The sequence below is a fragment of the Bos grunniens genome, chromosome 16, assembly GCF_055505025.1.
Source record: "Bos grunniens cultivar Pamir isolate PY7600 chromosome 16, Bosgru_T2T1.0, whole genome shotgun sequence".
Lineage (NCBI taxonomy): Eukaryota > Metazoa > Chordata > Mammalia > Artiodactyla > Bovidae > Bos > Bos grunniens.
Window position 1 is genome coordinate 70,229,923 of NC_141180.1, and position 18,795 is coordinate 70,248,717.

At 38.4% G+C, this 18,795-nt stretch overlaps 1 long non-coding RNA gene across 5 annotated transcripts in view; it reads left to right on the plus strand.

The window, feature by feature from the left end:
- The window catches only part of LOC147356979 (uncharacterized), a 383,508-nt gene that overhangs the window by 136,902 nt on the left and 227,811 nt on the right, over positions 1–18,795 (plus strand). For all 5 annotated transcript variants that reach the window (XR_015143695.1, XR_015143699.1, XR_015143697.1 and 2 more), the window contains one exon: positions 8,949–9,060. This is a non-coding gene — a long non-coding RNA (uncharacterized LOC147356979). The remainder of the gene's footprint in view (positions 1–8,948; positions 9,061–18,795) is intronic.

The window sequence follows — 18,795 nt, forward strand, 5'->3', positions numbered from 1 at the left end:
TACATTTAAGGTAATTACTGATAAGTATGATCCCGTTGCCATTTACTTTATTGTTTTGGGTTCAAGTTTATACACCATTTTTGTGTTTCCTGTCTAGAGAATATCCTTTAGTATTTGTTGGAGAGCTGGTTTGGTGGTGCGAATTCTCTCAGCTTTTGCTTGTCTGAAAAGCTTTTGATTTCTCCTTCATACTTGAATGAGATCCTTGCTGGGTACAATAATCTGGGCTGTAGGTTATTTTCTTTCATCACTTTAAGTATGTCTTGCCATTCCCTCCTGGCTTGAAGAGTTTCTATTGAAAGATCAGCTGTTATCCTTATGGGAATTCCCTTGTGTGTTATTTCAGTAAGCATTTTAATTGAACTTACAGTTTGAAAACATCCCACATTTTCTTTTTAGTTTCAATGTTGTTACCATGGTAACAATAGCTGTTTCTCATCTAACAATTTCACCTCAATGAAAAAGTTATGCCATTTTAGACAGAAATGATAGGGTGTATAGTTTCCTGATCTCTCCCTATCATTTTCTCTTTATCATCATGATGACTGAATGTAATGCTTATTTTGAAATTCTGATTGTGTAATGCCATCTTGCTCTAAGATTTAGAGCAAGTCTTAATTCTCTTTATTTCATGTTGCTGTAATGTACATGTTAAATGGCTACCTGATTTTACCACTTAACCAATAATCATTCTACTATTATAGTTTTGTGGTGTGAAAGTTGACTTACAAAGCTGAAACTCCTGCTGGGATACTCAGTGTATTTAAGCTTTGAGCTTTGCAATGTGCTGTCTCTGCAAGTCTAAATTTAAAGTGGGTACCCTAATGCAAAATTTCGTTTTATTTGGATCAAATGCCTATTTAAGCTCATTTAAAATTTTAAACACCCCTCCCCGCCCCCCGCTTTTTTGAGAAAACCTCATATAGGAGCTATCTGCTACTTGACTGTCCAATATCTATTCTCCCTTTAAAATATTGCATCTTGATTTTATTATGAGCTATGAAAGGATGTCAGTTGAACTGTCTTCTGGGAGACCATGAAAGGTTCTCTTTCAGATGTGATGTACACTTGTTTGTTTCTCTTTTCTTCTTACGTGCTTTCTATAGATGTTGACCGATCATTTCAGAGACAATATTGGGCCATGAATAAGTAATTTGAGCATAAGCATCATGAGGTAAGGATGGCCAGGGAGAAAGTTAAAAGAAAAGAAAAAAAAAAGACCGAGCTTCTTCTGGTCATTTTGGACCCTCCATATCAGCCCTATACTATCTACCTCTGGATTTCATGTTATGCAAAGAAAGCTGAGTGCTGCAGAATTGATGCTTTTCAAATGTGCTATTGGAGAAGTCTCTTGAGAGTCCCTTGAACAGCAAGGAGATCAAACCAGTCAATCCTAAAGGAAATCATTCCTGAATATTCATTGGAAAGACTGATGCTGAAGCTGAAGTTCCCATACTTTGTCCACATGATGTGAAGAACTGACTCACTGGAAAAGACCCTGATGCTGGCAAAGGCAGGAGGAGAAGGGGACGACAGAGGATGAGATGGTTGGATGGCATCACTGACTCAATGGACATGAGTTTGAGCAAACTCCAGGAGTTGGTGCTGGACAGGGAAGCCTGGTGTGCTACAGTCCATGGGGTCTCAAAGAGTCGGACACAACTGAGCAACTGAACTGAACTGAAACAACATAAACCTTTATACTTTGCTTAAGTCATTAGATCTTCTTTTAGTGCCTTTCAAATGTATTGCCTAACTCATGTGCCTTATATAATAAAGCCAACTGTGGTGTCTGTACACTTTGATATTCAACATCTGATAATATTAATAATTCTCTCTGAGATTTAATTGATGTTAATTCTGTGAGTTACTTTGAACCTTCCATTTGACCTTCATAGCAATTCTATGAAATATGTATTATTAACTCAAATACTCTGGCCACCTGATGCAAAATTCTGACTCATGGGAAAAGACGCTGATGCTGGAAAGATTGAAGGCAGCAAGAGAAGAGGACCACGGAGGATGAGATGGCTGAATGGTATCAGTGATGCAATGGACATGAACTTGGGTAAACTCCAGGAGATGGTGGGGGACAGGGATGCCTGACATACTGCAGTCCATGGGGTCATGAAGAGTCAAACATGACTTGGTGACTGAACAACAATGAACAATTATCATCTCCTTTGTTTAGATGAGAGAACTTAAACATATGGGGTGGGTAAGAGTGCTTATGAAGGTCACATGGCTTCTGGGTTGTGTTGGCCATTGAATCCACTCGACTTGTCCTAGATGAACATTCTTGACTAATAGCTTTATATGCCCTCTAGAAAAATGTCATCACAGACTCAATGGACATGAGTTTGAGCAAACTCTAAGAAACAGTGTAGGATAGGGAAGCCTGATGAGCTGTAGTTCATGGGTTTGCAAGGAGTCAGACAGGGCTTAGCAGCTGAACAACAAGAAAGCTGTAGGTCTGTATTGAAATAGGGCCCTAAATGGAGTCTGAAAGAATATTTTGCCATTAAAGGGAAATAGCTCTAAACCTGGTTAATGAAGTCACAATAGTTTGCAGTTTTACTCAACATCTTATTCTTTTTTTTTTTGCTTTTTGAGGCAGATTCCAATTCATCTTTTCTTTTTTTTTAATTTAATTTTATTTAACTTTACAATATTGTATTGGTTTTGCCATATATCAAAGTGAATCTGCCACAGGTATACATGTGTTCCCCATCCTGAACCCTCCTCCCTCCTCCCTCCCCATACCATCCCTCTGGATTGTCTCAGTGCACCAGCCCCAAGCATCCAGTATCGTGCATCGAACCTGGACTGGCGACTCATTTCCTATATGATATTATACATATTTCAATGCCATTCTCCCAAATCATCCCACCCTCTCCCTCTCCCACAGAGTCCAAAGACTGTTCTATACATTAGTGTCTCTTTTGCTGTCTCGCATACAGGGTTATCGTTAACATCTTTATAAATTCCATATATATGCATTGGTATACTGTATTGGTGTTTTTCTTTCTGGCTTACTTCACTCTGTATAATAGGCTCCAGTTTCATCCACCTCATTAGAACTGATTCAAATGTATTCTTTTTAATGGCTGAGTGATACTCCATTGTATATATGTACCATAGCTTTCTTATCCATTCATCTGCTGATGGATATCTAGGTTGCTTCCATGTCCTGGCTATTATAAACAGTGAACATTGGGGTACACGTGTAAAAATTAATTTATTTTGAATTGAAGGATAACTGCTTTACATAATTTTGCTGTTTTCTATCAATCCTCAACATGAATCAGCCATAGGTATACATATATCTTCTTCCTTTTGAAACTCCCTCTCATCTCCCTACCCATCCCACCCCTCTAGATTGATACAGAGCCCCTGTTTGAGTTTCCTGAGCTATACAGCAAATTCCTGTTGGCTATCTATTTTACATATGGTAATGTAAGTTTCCATGTAACTCTCCATACATCTCACCCTCTCCTCTCCTTTCCCCATGTCCATAAGTCTATTCTCTATGTCTGTTTCTCCATATTCTTTAATTATCTGATTTAACATACCTTAGTGGTTATTTGTTTTAAACATTATGTTTCAAGGATAGTCATTGATGTTAAGCAAATACTCTGTTGAAGAATGTTTTTTTCTCCCATTAAATTACCATTAGTAGTCCATGAATCAAAATAAAAGAGTAAAATTCAGTCTCTGAGTCAGAAATAAAGGAAAACAATAATGTCTTAATAAAGAACAAAGACTCTGTCTAGAATTCTATGGGAATTACTAAGATGGGTCCTAAAATCACAGGGATATAAATTATTTATTGACTAAGCTCTATCTGCTGTAGTGTATGCAAACCTCAGTACAGAAATTGTCATATTTAAGCAACAGCATTATGTCTAGAGTACAATGCTTTCCCCATTTTATAGATGGAGAGATGGAGAACTAAATGAATATTAAGCAATTCAGAACATTCACACTCCATGAGTATATAAACAGCATCTTATTTCATGTTGTATTGCTTCTCCTTAAACAGTGCCTGTCATATGGTAGATACTCACTAATAATGGTCTTGAATAAAAATCACACATCTGGAAAGGGATGGTGTTGGTTTTAACACTCCATGTTTATACAGTGCAACTTTACACCACTATTCTGTAGTGTTTAATTTGGAGAGAAGTTGAAAAGTCTGTTCTTAAGATAGAATTCCAAAGAGGTAACAGTTTAAAAGATGCTTGCAAAGTAGATAATTATCACGCTTAGCATTGGTTTGGGGGAAGAACCCTTTGTTATTAGAAGAAAACCAGGAACTTGAACGCCAGATGAACATGAAGCAAATTATTTATATTTATATGTAGTTATTCCTGTTGTTGTCATCAACTCATTCAAAGATATAACTATGAATATTAGCTTTGAAACCTGTATTTCTCCCTTGGCTCTATTTTGTCAGGAGCATGATGCATTACCACATATTATTAAGTTCAAAATTTTTCTCAACTACTAGACTTATAAGTAAAAAAAAAATTATTGGCTATAAATTTGTAGTGTTAATGATAGTAACTCAGGAGTACATTTACTCTGGCTTTTCTTATTCCCCATACTGACTCTGATGATGTATTGTGATAATGCATATAGAAGCATTAAACTCATGCTATTGATTAAACTTGTGCTCTAAATACCATTTTAATTATACGAATGTATGTTTGTGAATGATGTGTGTGAATAGATGTAATATTTTTTTCATGGTTGTGTGAAAGATTTTGGTTGAATTAACCATAAAACCAGATAATTGCTTCTTAAAGTATTTAACTGTTCAGCAACTATACCTGACATATGTAAAGATGTTACAATAATTAGACAAATTAAATCTCTATCTTATTAAAACAGAAAGAAATTAAATCACTTGTCTTTAACCTGTTTATTATTAACCCTACCAGGAGTTCTTAGACATTATTTTTCTAATTACTCTCATGTGAAGTTTTATACCACAGTATATTCTGTATTTCTATACTTAATGCATATCTGATTTATACATTAAAAGGTAAATAAGTTTCACTATCCCCACCATCTGTTTCAGCATCCTTTCCCAGGTGGTGCAGTGGTTAAAAAAAAAAAAAAAGAAGAAACAGCCTGTAGTGCAGATGACTTGGAAGATATGGGTTCAATCTCTGGGTCAGGAAGATCCCCTGGAGAAGGAAATGGCAACCCACTCCAGCATTCTTGCTTGGAAAATTCCATAGACAGAGAAGCCTGGTGGGCTACAGTCTATGGGGTCTATGGGGTCACAGAGAGTTGGACACAACTGAGCATGAGCATGCACATCATGCATAGTAGCTTTAGTAAGAACTTCATGATAATTAAAATAATTGACTTGATGCAGATTGAATGAGACCCACTGTATTACTGGATCATAATAGTGAGACTGAAATTTGAAGTGTTTACAAGTGTGCACAAAATTTTTGATAGCTCTCCTTTCAGGAAGTAGAGCTTGATCATCCTTCCTTTCAGTGTGGGCTGGATTTGGTGGCGGTGGTGGTGTTCAGTCACTCAGTCATGTCCAACTCTTTTCAACCCCACTGACTGCAGCACGCCAAGCTTCCCTGTCCTTCACTATCTCCCGGAGTTTGATCAAACTCATGTCCACTGAATTAGTGATGCTACCTAATCATCTTATTCTCTGCCACCCCCTTCTCCTTTTGCCTTCAACTGTCCCCATTATCAAGGTCTTTTCCAGTGAGTCAGTCCTTCACATCAGGTGGCTAAACTATCGGAGCTTCAGCAACAGTCCTTCCAAAGAACATTCAGGGTTAATTTCCTAAAGGATTGAGTGGTTGAATCTCCTTGCTGTCCAATAGACTCTCAAGGATCCTTTCCAAAACCACAGTTCAAAAGCATAAATTATTTTGTGTTCAGGCTTCTTCTCACATTCATACATGACTACTGGAAAAACCATAACTTTGACTAGACAGACCTTTGTCAATAAAGTGATGTTTCTGCTTTTTAATTTGCTGTGTAAGTTTGTCATAGTTTTCTTCCAAAAAGCAAACATCTTTTAATTTCATGGCTGCAGTCACTGTCTGCAGTGAGTTTGGAGGTTGTCACTGTTTTCATTTTTCCCCTTCTATTTGTCATGAAGTGATGGGACTGGATGCCATGTTCTCTGTTTTTTGAATGTTGAGTTTTAAGACAGCTTTATCACTCTCTTCTTTCACCTTCATCAAGAGGTTCCTTAGTTCCTTTTCACTTTCTGTCACTACGGTGGTCTCATTTGCCTATCTGCGTTTATTGATATTTCTCTGGCAATCTCGATTCCAGCTTGAGCTTCATCCACCTTGGAATTTCACACAATGTTCTCTGTGTGTAAGTTTAATAAGCAGGGTGACAATATACAGCCTTGGATGTACTCTTTTCCCAATTTTGAACCAGTCTGTTGTTCTATGTCTGGTTCTAATTATTGCTTCTTGACCTGCTTGCAGGTTTATCAGGAGACAGGTAAGGTGATCTCATATTGCCATCTCTTTAAGAATTTTCCACAGTTTTTGTGATCCACACAGTTAAGATCTTAAGCATAGTCAGTGAAGTAGAAGATATTTTCCTGGAATTCCCTTGCTTTTTCTATGATCCTGCAGATGTTGGCAATTTAATCTCTGATTCCTCTGCTTTTTCTAATCCAGCTTGTACATCTGGAAGTTCACGGTTCACATACTGTTGAAGCCTAGTTTGAAGGATTTAGTGAGTTACTTCTAACAAGTAGAATACAACAAAACTAATGGTGTAAAACTTGTAAGAGTCAGTCATCAAGATTCTGTCAGCCTCCTCCTTACTTTCTTCTTGAATCACTGGCATTGGGGAAAGAGAGATGTCATGTTGTGAGAACACTCAAGAAGTACTTTAGAAAGGTTCCTATGGTGAGGATCTGAGGCCATCTGTTGACAGCCATGTGAATGAGACATCTTGGCAAGTCTTCCGTCTAGTCTTCAGACTGCCCCAGCCACAGCCAGTACATTGACTGCATCCTGGTGAGACTTCCAGATGAGAACCACCCAGCTTAGGCTTCTGGAGAACCACTCCCAGAATTCTGACCCATAGAAACTTGAGATTGAAAGTTTGTAATTTTAGGGAATTCCTGGGCGGTCCTGTGGTGAAGACTCTGCATTTTCATTGCTGAGGGCTGGGTTCATTTCCTGGTGAGGAAACAAAGATGCTGCACGCCATGCAGTGTGGCCAGGAACAAAAATGTGTGCATATATGCTCAATTGAGTTCAACTCTTTGTGTCTACATAGTCTGTAGCTCCCCAGGCTCCTCTGTCCATGGGGTTTTCCAGGCAGGAATACTGGAGTGGGTTGCCATTTCCTCCTCCAGGGGATCTTCTCAACCTAGAAATTAAACCTGTGTCTCTTGTGTATCCTTCATTGACAGGCAGATTCTTTACCTCTGTGCCTCCTGGGAAGCCTGAAAAAAATAAAATAGTTTGCAATTTTAAGCTGTTAAATTTCATGGCAGTTTGTCATGCAGCAATTGATAAGTAATATACCATGGTTAATTATTTTTTGCACATATTTGCTTTCCTTTTGATATAATTATTTCCACTGTGGGAATAGGTTCTATTAAATTGTGTTATTACATTTAAGCTATACTCATAAATTACCTCTTCTAATATTCCAAACTTTTCAGTTCAAGTATCTGCAGATACCCTAGGTTTTAAGGCTGTGGTCATAATGAAATTTAATTTTATGTTTGCATGTTATTTAGAGTTTATAAACACTTGAACAAGTATTACTATGTTTAAATCTTAAATAATGCTAAAAGATGCATTAATCATATTTTCTGACTTTCTAAGATTAAAAAACGACTCAGCACTTTTATACATTATGTTCTCAGAGTCACACAGCAGGTGAATCAGTGCTGGGTCTTTGATTCAGTAATAATGTTTTTTCCAAGGCTTCCTGTTGGAATGGTTTCTAATGTATGCCATGTAAAGATGAAAGAAAGGGATATTGGCTACTGTGTTGCCATGAATAAAATGTATCTATCTGAGACATGTTTTATTGGAATGTTAAACTTTATATTTATGATATGATCATTTTAAGGAAATTATCAAAGTTAACTATATTAAAACATTTTAAAATATGATTAACCCATTAGAAATACATCACTTATTTTGATTAAGTTTCATTATAAGAAGAGACTAAGAATGAATCACAATGTCAGACCAGGTCCTCTTTACTGTATTAAGGATAAATAATTAGTTTGAACATAACACAATGAAGAGACATAGCTATATATTTTCCACTTGCTGTTTGGTTTTAGATACTTTCTTTTCCCTCTGTGTTATTTTTACATTTTAGTGGAATGTTTAGGGACTGTGGGACAATTTTGTTACTGCTTGTTATTTGATAACTAAAAATATAATTACATAGATTGTGTTGAACAGTGATTTTTTGAGCAATATTAATTTTTGTAATAAACAATAGCTACAATATTGAATTGCTCATAATAAGGAATTAATTTTAATCATATTAAATATTTACTTATCAGATGGACTTACTTGTAAACATAGAAACAGCATCATATTAACTTCAAAAAGAATGGATCTAAGTTTTGTAAAAGAATCTTGCATATATTAAATTTGCCTTCTGAATACCTAAGGAAGATAATCAGCCTTGAAAATGACATAAATGATATATGAAAGTGGGGCTTCCCAGGTGGCACTAGTGGTAAAGAACCCACCTGCAAGCGCAAGAGACCTAAGAGACGCAGGTTCGATCCCTGGATTGGGAAGATCCCCTGGAGGAGGGCATGGCAACCACTCCAGTATTCTTGCCTGGAGAATCCCATGGATAAAGGAGCCTGGTGGGCTACAGTCCATAGGGTCAAAACAGTCAGACACTACTGAAGTGGCTTAACACACATATTGAAAGTTATTGTCTATTTTTTCCAGGAGGATCCACAGGTGGGACGTATAAATTAGGTGGGATATGAACGCTACACCAGATATGAAGCAGTAATGAAGATATGCCAGATATGAAGATATGAAGGAGAAATACAATCAGGTAGTTAAGCATGTGGGTTTAGTTGACAGACTATGAGTTTGAAATCTAACTCTACCACTTACTCTATGTGAGATCCTAGACAAGCTATTTGAATTTAATTTTCTATATCTTTCTTAAGCCACTGGATTTTCACTTGTATATTAATGGTTACAGTTTCTAACTAATGAATGTGGTATTATATCATCATCTTTGCACAATTTGTTATAATATTTTTTACTATTAATAATGCTAAATGTTAGTACTTAGAACAGTAGCCTACACAATTAGGTCTTCATTACTATTAGAATTATAAACAGCACCTGTATTGAATCCAAACTAGTGATAGAGTCCATCCATGTTATAATTTCTTCTAAGATTTATGTCCATAAGTTAGCATTTTATATTTCCAAAAGCTACTCTAGAAAATTTCCTTTCGCTTTAGGCCAAACAGGCTCAAATTGAAGGTTTATTTTTTCATTCTATTAGTAGAATATTAAATTTTAATAATATTCTACTAATAGAGAAAATAAACCTCATAAATAAATAAATTATATTTATATATAATTCTTTTATATTCTTTTCATAAAAATTTTTGTTGGTTTTACACTGTAACAGGAGAAGGAAACGGCAACCCACTCCAGTATTCTTGCCTGGAGAATCCCATGGACAGAGGAGCCTAGCAGGCTCCAGTCCATGGGGTTGCAAAGGGTCAGACAAAACTGAGTGACTGAGCTCTAAACACGATGTTCATACTATCAACATGTAAATTAAGTTTCTGGTCACACACCTGGATTCTGCTTTTACTTGTTCAAATCTGCAGGATGAATGGGGCCCTAATATTACCAACCATGTGACTTACTTTAACCAATAGGAAGTGAGTAGATATGATGGGAGCAGAGAATTGATACACTTGTGTGGTCATGATGCCTTTCTTGCATGTCTGACATTGCAGTGAGAAGTTACCCCAGCTAGTCCCTTCCTCCAAGGATTTAGATGGAACAGACACAGATCCAAACTGAAGCAGAGAGCCAGGCTGAGCCCAGTCTGACTCTACATCTTTCAACCATCTGATGCATAGACACATGAGGCTGTTTTCTAATGCTTTGTGTATAGTATTGTGGCAGTAACTGCTTGACACACCTACTTATAAGGATGAGTCAACTATGTAGAAAATAGTTGATAGGGATCTGAGGAAGTTAAATATAGGGCCTTAATCCTGATGTTGTTTTGGAGAAGGAAATGGCAACCCACTCCAATGTTCTTGCCGGAGAATCCCATGGATGGAGAAGCCTGGTAGGCTGCAGTCCATGGGGTGGCACAGAGTCGGACATGACTGAAGCAACTTAGAAGAAATCCTGATGTTATTTAAAATACGTGTATGTGTACTAAGTTGCTTCAGTTGTGTCTGACTCTTTGTGACCCTATGGACTGTAGACTGCCAGCTCCAGGGAAGAATACTGGGGTGGGTTGCCATGCCCACCTCCAGGGGATCTTCCAGACCCAGGGATCAAAACTGTCTCCTGTGGCTCCTTTATTGCAGGCAGATTGTTAACCACTGAGCCACAGGGGAAGCCCTATTTAAAATATAGTTAATAAAAATTTGAGAAAGTAAATATGTTTTTCCATTCAAACAACAGAATGGTGTTGGTGCTGCAATATGTCATCAAGCTGGGAATAGTTATGATTAGCGTTTGTTGTCATATCCACTCTCTACCATTTCCAATAGATAATTTTTCCTAGAATGCAGCTTAGAAATTTAACTACAAATGATACATTCCATTGCATGTTGGTCTCTGAATATGGGTAGTGATGCTACTGGCTAGGAGTGCCTGAGGCACTCACAGGGCCATACTGCTTGTACAGAGCTCCCACAGACATTCAGACAGTAGGAGCCAAGCTTGTGGTTCTTTTTATTAGTGCAAGATGTTGTAAGATACACCTCAATAACAACCAGCAGGTAATTGAAAAAACAAGGTTTATTCTCCCAGGTCCTGGAGGCTACATGGTGGGCCTGAGAGTCACATACGGAGGTCATGTAGGGGTGGGAGAGAAAGAGAGAGAGATGCCAAAATCATGGCCCCTGTGTTATTGTTGTTCAGTTGTTAAGTTGTCTCCAATTCTTTGCAGCCCCATGGACTGCAGCACACCAGTCTTCCCAGTCCACCTCTATCTCGTGGAGTTGGCTCAAGCTCATGTCCATTGAATTGGTGATGCTATCTCACCACTTTAACCTCTGCCACTTCTGCCTATCAGTGTCAAATAAAATCTTGAAGACAGAGCTTTGAGTGAAATAGAAAAAAAAAAAAAGCTTTATTGCTTTGCCCACCCCACTCCCTCGCAACTGTGTCCCAACCTAGGAGGATTTGATGAGGAGTTTTATAACAATGGTTCTTCAAGAGCAGGGATACTCATAAGATTAGGGTGTGTTCAGGGACATTACTCCTTGGTTGTTTTTGTTCAGTTGCTAAGTTGGGTCTGAGGCTGTGATCCCATGGACTGTAGCATGCCAGACTTCTCTGTCCTTCACTGTCTCCCGGAGTTTGCTCAAACTCATGTCCATTGAGTCATTGATGCCATCCAACCATGCCATTATCTGTAGTTCCCTTCTCCTGTTCTCAGTCTTTCCCAGCATCAGGTCTTCTCTAATAAGTCAGCTCTTTGCATCAGGTGGCCAAAATATTGGAGCTTCAGCTTCAGCATCAGTCCTTCCAATGAACACCCAGGACTCATCTCCTTTAGGATGGACTGGTTGGATCTCCTTGTTGTCCAAAAGACTCTCAAGAGTCTTCTCAAGCACAGCACTTCAAAAGAATCAGCCTTTAGTGCTCAGCCTTCTTCTGTACATGACTACTGGAAAAAATCACATCATTGACTATATGAATCTTTGTTAGCAAAGTGATATCTCTGTTTCTTAATATGTTATCTAGGTTTGTTATAGCTATTCATCCAAGGAGCAAGTGTTTCTTAATTTCATGGCTGCAGTCACAGTGACATTGGAGCCAAAGAAAATAAAATCTGAGACTGTTTCCACCTTTTCCCCATCTATTTCCCATGAAGTGATGAGACTAGGTGCCTTGATCTTAGTTTCTTGAATGGCTCCTTTAATTTCATCAAATTTGTTAAGTTTTTTTTTTTTTTTTAATGTGTACCATTTTTAAAGTCTTTATTGAATTTGCTACAACAGTGCTTCTGTTTTAGGTTTTGGGTTTTTTTTTGGCCTGGCAGGATGAGGAATCTTTTTTCCCTGGCTAAGAATTGAACCCACACACCCTACATTGGAAGGCAAATTCTTAACCACTGGACTGCCAGGGAAATCCCTCAAGTAATCTTCTTGATGAGTTCCTCTGGTTCTTTTAATGTAGCCTCAGGTGATCTTTCTCTGGTTTGGAGAATGCTGATACCTTAAAGAGCTCAAAGATACTGTTATGTGTATCCCTTGAGGGGGAACCAGGACCTGCCCCAAGACTGCACCTTTGTTTCCTGGCTGCGCTTCCCTTATCTCTGCATCCCATCTAGAGTATATGCTTTGGAACTCAAGGAAGGTCATGGAGGCTGGAGCCAAAAAGCAAGGAAGTGAAAGGCTTTCATACCCAGAAGCCATAGGACCCTGTTCGGTTTCAAGACTGTGTGTGCATATGGACCTGGAATTCTGCCTTTCATGGGGACAAGGATGGGGTGCCTAGGATTTTTTGGGCTCGCTATTACTTTATTTAAAGTTTAAGAGTAGGAATTAGGATGAGGGAAGGGAAAAGCTTTTGGTTATCTATATCACCCAGAGCTTTCTATAAAGGAAACTTTATGCGTGGGGTGGCCTGGTTCCTTATCTAGTTGTTTTGTTAGTAGTTGTGACTTGAAATCCAGTACTCTTGCCTGGAAAATCCCATGGACAGAGGAGCCTGGTAGGCTGCAGTCCAGGGGGTCGCTAAGAGTTGGAAACGACTGAACGACTTCACTTTCACTTTTCAATTTCATCCATTGGAGAAGGAAATGACAACCCACCCCAGTATTCTTGCCTGGAGAATCCCAGGGACGGGGGAGCCTGGTGGGCTGCCATCTATGGGATCGCACAGAGTTGGACACAACTGAAGCAACTTAGCAGCAGCAGCAGTGACTTGAAATTGTTAATTGCTCAATGGTGTCTGACTCTTTGCAACCCCATGAACTGTATCCCATCAGGCTCCTCTCTCCATGGGCTTCTCCAGGCAAAAATAGCAGAGTGAGTTGCCATTCCCTTCTCCAGGGGATCGTCCAGTTAGGTAATTAGAATAAGAAAAAGGAGTCCAGATCGGTGGTGGCTAAAAGACAATGAGGGGAAAAGCCCACAAAAATAGAACAAAGGAAGGTCTGAGGACTGGAGTGAGAACAAACCTCCTGGCTAGCCAGATTTACATAGGGCAGGCTCAGGGGGAGGAGAAATAGCAAATAAAAAGAGGAGCCAAACTTGAGCCAGGGGCTTCTCTTCTCTTCCAATCTTTTGGGTCGGCCCATCCTCACGCCTCAAGGATGTATTTCCCTTTGCTTGCCAAATAAAACTGAGCTGTAACATGGAGCTGTAACACTGGTCCATCCATTCTTTCAAATTTTTGCTGTGGCAAGACAGAAATGAGGAAATTACAAACTCCTCCAATATTCCTAACCAAGGGATTGAACCCCGGTCTCCTGTGTTTCAGGCAGATTCTTTACCGTCTGAACCACCTAGGGAAACCCATACAGCTGGCAATATATTTCTTAAAGAAGGATGACTTTGAAATGGATTTCTCAGCAATCTAAAGCTTAATGTCAGGCATATACATTACAATCAAAAAAGCTTCTTTTTATGCACTTATAATACTTGCTTATATAATTTTAAAGAATGGTTGGTTGGTTCAATTGCTCAGTTGTGTTCAACTCTGTGACCCCATGAATTGCAGCACACGAGGCCTCCCTGTCCATCACCAACTCCCGGAGTTCACTCAAACTCAAGTCCGTCGAGTCCGTGATGCCATCCAGTCATTTCATCCTCTGTCGTCCCCTTCTCCTCCTGCCCCCAATCCCTCCCAGCATCAGAGTCTTTTCCAGTGAGTCAACTCTTCACGTGAGGTTGCCAAAGTACATTTTAAAGAATGGAGTGTCTTTTAAATTGTTATGTTCATAGAATGCTATGAAAATATGTGTATGTGTATACATGTATATGTATAATATTTACTACTTACCAGGGAAATCTGTATGCAGGTCAAGAAGCAACAGTTAGAAATGGACATGTAACAACAGACTGGTTCCAAATCAGGAAAGGAGTATGTCAAGGCTGTATATTGTCACTCTGCTTATTTCCCTTATATGCAGAGTACAGCAGGTGAAATGCAAGGCTGGATGAAGCACAAGCTGGAATCAAGATAGCCAGGGTAAATATCAATAACCTCAGATATGCTTTGATACCACCTTTATGGCAGAACTTGAACTAAAGAGCCTCTTGATAAAAGTGAAAGAAGAGAGTCCATGGAATTTCAGAGTCAGACATGAGTGAGTGACTGAACTGAGGGAAATATTTAAATAATAGATTTCCAATCCCTACAATTCATAATTAGGATTTATACATTTCCAGTTCTCCTCATAAAAACTGAGGTAGCCCCTTCACAACTCTATTCTAATGTTTGAGTATTTTGTATTTTGTGATATTTTCTAACTCTTCAACCAGCGGTGATTAGAATATAAGAATAGTATATTCTCTAATTGTTTTCTTTCCCTGAATGTACCTCTGAAACCTTTGTGAACACTACATTGTTTAGAGAATAGCTTATTACATTTGGTGAAAGATTTTGAAGATAGGAGCTTGTGATATACTGTTGGGCTGAACCCCACAAGTCTCTAAGACCTGCACTTGCCCAGCTTCAAGATCAAGTTTAGTTCAGTCACTCAGTCGTGTCCAACTTTTTGCGACCTCATGGACTGCAGCACACCAGGCCTCCCTGTCCATCACCAACTCCCAGAGTTTACCCAAACTCATGTCCATTGAGTCGATGATGCCATCCAGCCATCTCATCCTCTGATTTCCCCTTCTCCTCCTGCCCTCAATCTTTCCCAGCATCAGGGTCTTTTCAAATGAGTTAGTTCTTCACATCAGGTGGCCAAACTATTGGAGTTTCAGCTTCAGCATCAGTCTGTCCAATGAACACCCAGGACTGATTTCCTTTAGGATGGACTGGTTGGATCTCCTTGTTGTCCAAGGGACTCTCAAAATTCTTCTCCAACACCACAGTTCAAAAGCATGAATTCTTTGGCACTCAGCTTTCTTTATAGTCCAACTCTCACATCCATACATGACTACTGGAAAAACCATAGCCTTGACTATATGTACCTTTGTTGACAAAGTAATGTCTCTGCTTTTGAATATGCTGTCTAGGTTGGTCATAACTTTCCTTCCAAGGAGCAAGTGTCTTTTAATTTTATGGCTGCAATCACCATCTGCAGTGAAGCTGATTGCAGATGGTGATTGCAGTTTCAAGGTCAAAGAAACAGTCAAAGTCAGAGACAGAGACATCAATGGTTTAATAGATGGGGGAAGGGGCTTACATGTTGGAAGCAGGGTCCTGGATACACGCTGTACAATGTACAGCACACAACAGGCAGGACATTGTCAACTACACATTGGCTCTTCCAAGGGCATTTACAATCTACCTCTGCTGGACTGAATCCAGTGTTGCTCTATTTGTTGACTTTTGTCATGCTCTGAAAGGAGTTCAGGGTAGAGAACAGAGCTGAGGCAAATGTGTTCCAGGAAAACTGGTGGAACAGGTCTTCAGATAGTTAAATATTTTTAGGAACTGATTTTGTGAGCCCAATCCTTGCATCTCCTTATATCTAGAAAGCACTAAATCCATTCATGGTGACATTAGCTCCTTGTGACCAGCAGAAAACCTTTTGTAGGATAAGTGCTCGATTGCATTGAACTCCCTCTTCACCAAAATCACATATATTTACCTTCCCCCTCTGCTTCTTTGGAACAGTTTCTCAGAGCTATCCGAGGTGCAGCCTCTCGGGCTGCAGTCCTCATATTGCCCGAAAGAAAACTGAAGTCGCAACTCTCACATTGTGCCTTTTTTTTTTTTTTTGTCCACAATATGGTGGCAATCTTTATTTGAGGAGAATGGAAGATTACCAGTTACCAGTTACGGGGGAATTGATGTCAGGTGGGCTTATTGGTTACCAGGGAAACAGCAGAGGGACACACCACTCACTACCCTTTTGACAAGAACCATCACTAGTTGGGATCTAGTGCAAATACATAGGAAGGTCAGTCATTTGAGTAGGGTACAGTTGAAGCAGGCGCTGGTTGGGCAAGGAATGTACAGAGAACAAAAGGACAGCTATTTTGAACATGCATATAATTTTTTTTCTTTCCAATTAAAATTATTTTGATTAAATATGAAATCACAATGCCTTCTCTTTAAATTGAAAAGCATAAATCTAGGAAATGTTTGTGTGTGTGTCTTTTAGTTGCTCAGTCGTGTCTGATGTTTATGCCTATATAAATCATCTTCCTCAAGTGTGTAAATCAAGTACATTGAGGAAATAATTCTTTGCTTTTGATCAGAAATTAACATTTTCCATGATTAATCTTTTGAGTGGATGAAACTTTTCAATTCTACAAATTTAAGGATAAAATAATTATGTTTGTAAAGAATTTCTTAAACTGAGTTTGGCTTCCTGGGTGGTGCTAGTGGTAAAGAACCCGCCTGCCAGTGCAGGGGATGCAGGAGAAGTAGGTTTGATCCCTGGGTTGGGAAGATCCTTCAGAGTCAGACACGACTGAGTTAAGCATGCATGCATAAAACTGAATTTTGACACAGTTATTTTTAAAGTTTACTGCTTAGAAATATGTATGAAAACTGACAAAATGTTCCTTTTCTTTTTCTAAATACATCTAGAAGTGATTCTAGAAGGGGGTGGGTGGTCATTCTTTTCCCAGAAGGGCCATTTTGAGAAAGAGTTTTACTTATAAACAATGTTTTTATTGTCCTGGTAATGGACATGTGTTATCTGCATGAACTGGTATATTGGAGATCATATAAAAATTGTGATAGTTAGCAACAACAAAAATATTAGGGTCCCTGAAAATGCTACAATGATGACAAATTTTTGGCATGTCAGAGGCTGATGTATCATATGTAGTGGTTATCATCACAGGGATTCTGTTTGCACATCATTGTATCTTCTGCCCTGGTGGTGCCTAAGAACTACTTATATCATGAGATAGGTATTCATTTATTAAAATTTGATTTCCTTTTTATCCTTCATACTAGAATTACAAGGCAGAATGATAAAAATATGTTTTAATATTTAGATCCAGTGAACACTTTGATTTTGGTGTCAGGTCAATACTGTCCTCACAATGAGTTCAGAGTATTCCTTCTTTTTCTAGTTTCTGAGTTTGTCTAAAATTGAAATTATTTATTCATTAAATGTCTGCAAGAATTTACTGGTTTACTCTCTCAGAGTTTTCTAAGTAGTGAGAGATTGCATAATGACATTTATTTTATATAAAGACTACTTAGGCTATCTATTTGTTTCATAGAATAGCTTTCTTAGTTTGTGTCTTTCAAAAAATTTGCCCCATTTATTAGTTGGGAAATATATTGGCATAAAGGTTTTCATATGTCTATATTATCATTGTAAGGTCAGTAGCATCTGTAGTGCTATCCACATTTCATTTCTGCTGTTTCTCTGTGTGTTCTCTGCTTTTAACAGTCTGCTGGGAAGTTTATCAATTTTCTTGGCTTTTCACAAAACTAAAGGGTTCTGTTCATTTTCTCTATTCTTTTTATACTTTTAATGTTACTGATTTCCTTTCTTATCTTTATTATCTTCCTTATTTTTTGTTTTGATTTTAATTTACTTTCATTTAATGTTTTTAGAAGCTAGATATTTCATTTGAGATACTTCTTCACTGACATTATGTACTTATTTTTAAAGATATATAAATTATGCATTAATAAATGCTTTAGGTGCATCCTGCAAATTTTGATATGTTGAATTTTCATATTAATTCAATTTAAAACATTTTGTAATCTTTCAAGTGGCTTCATTTATTAATGTATTATTTCTCATTGGAAAAGACTGATGCTGGGAGGGATTGGGGGCAAGAGGAGAAGGGGACGACAGAGGATGAAATGGCTGGATGGCATCACTGACTCGATGGACGTGAGTCTGAGTGAACTCTGGGAGTTGGTGATGGACAGGGAGGCCTGGCATGCTGCGATTCATGGGGTTGCAAAGAGACGGACACGACTGAGTGACTGATCTGATCTGATCTGATCATGTCTTCTTGTGTTTATATAATTATGCATAGATGGCATTTTCTTTCTATCGGGGTATTGTAGAACATCTGTATTTAACCTGATTAAGATGTTAAAGTTTACCATTTTGCTACTTATTTTTGTTTGTTTTTGTTTTTTCTCTTTCTCTATGCTTTTGATTTATTCAGTAGTGTTTAAAAAATCATTCCATGTTGTCAACCTTTTTGGCTTACTGCTCCTGCTGCTGCTGTTGCTGCTACTGTCATTTCAGTCATGTCTGATTCTGTGTGACCCCATAGATGGCAGCCCACCACTTACTACTTATATTTAATATGGATTAATATATGACTTTGGATTGGGGCACCCCATATGGAACATGAGATGTAAGTGACTGAAAAGTTTGAACCAAAGCTAATTTTTATAATTTAAGGGATTCTGCAGTAGAGAATTGCCCCCTCAGGGAACCTGGGAGAGCTCACTCCTG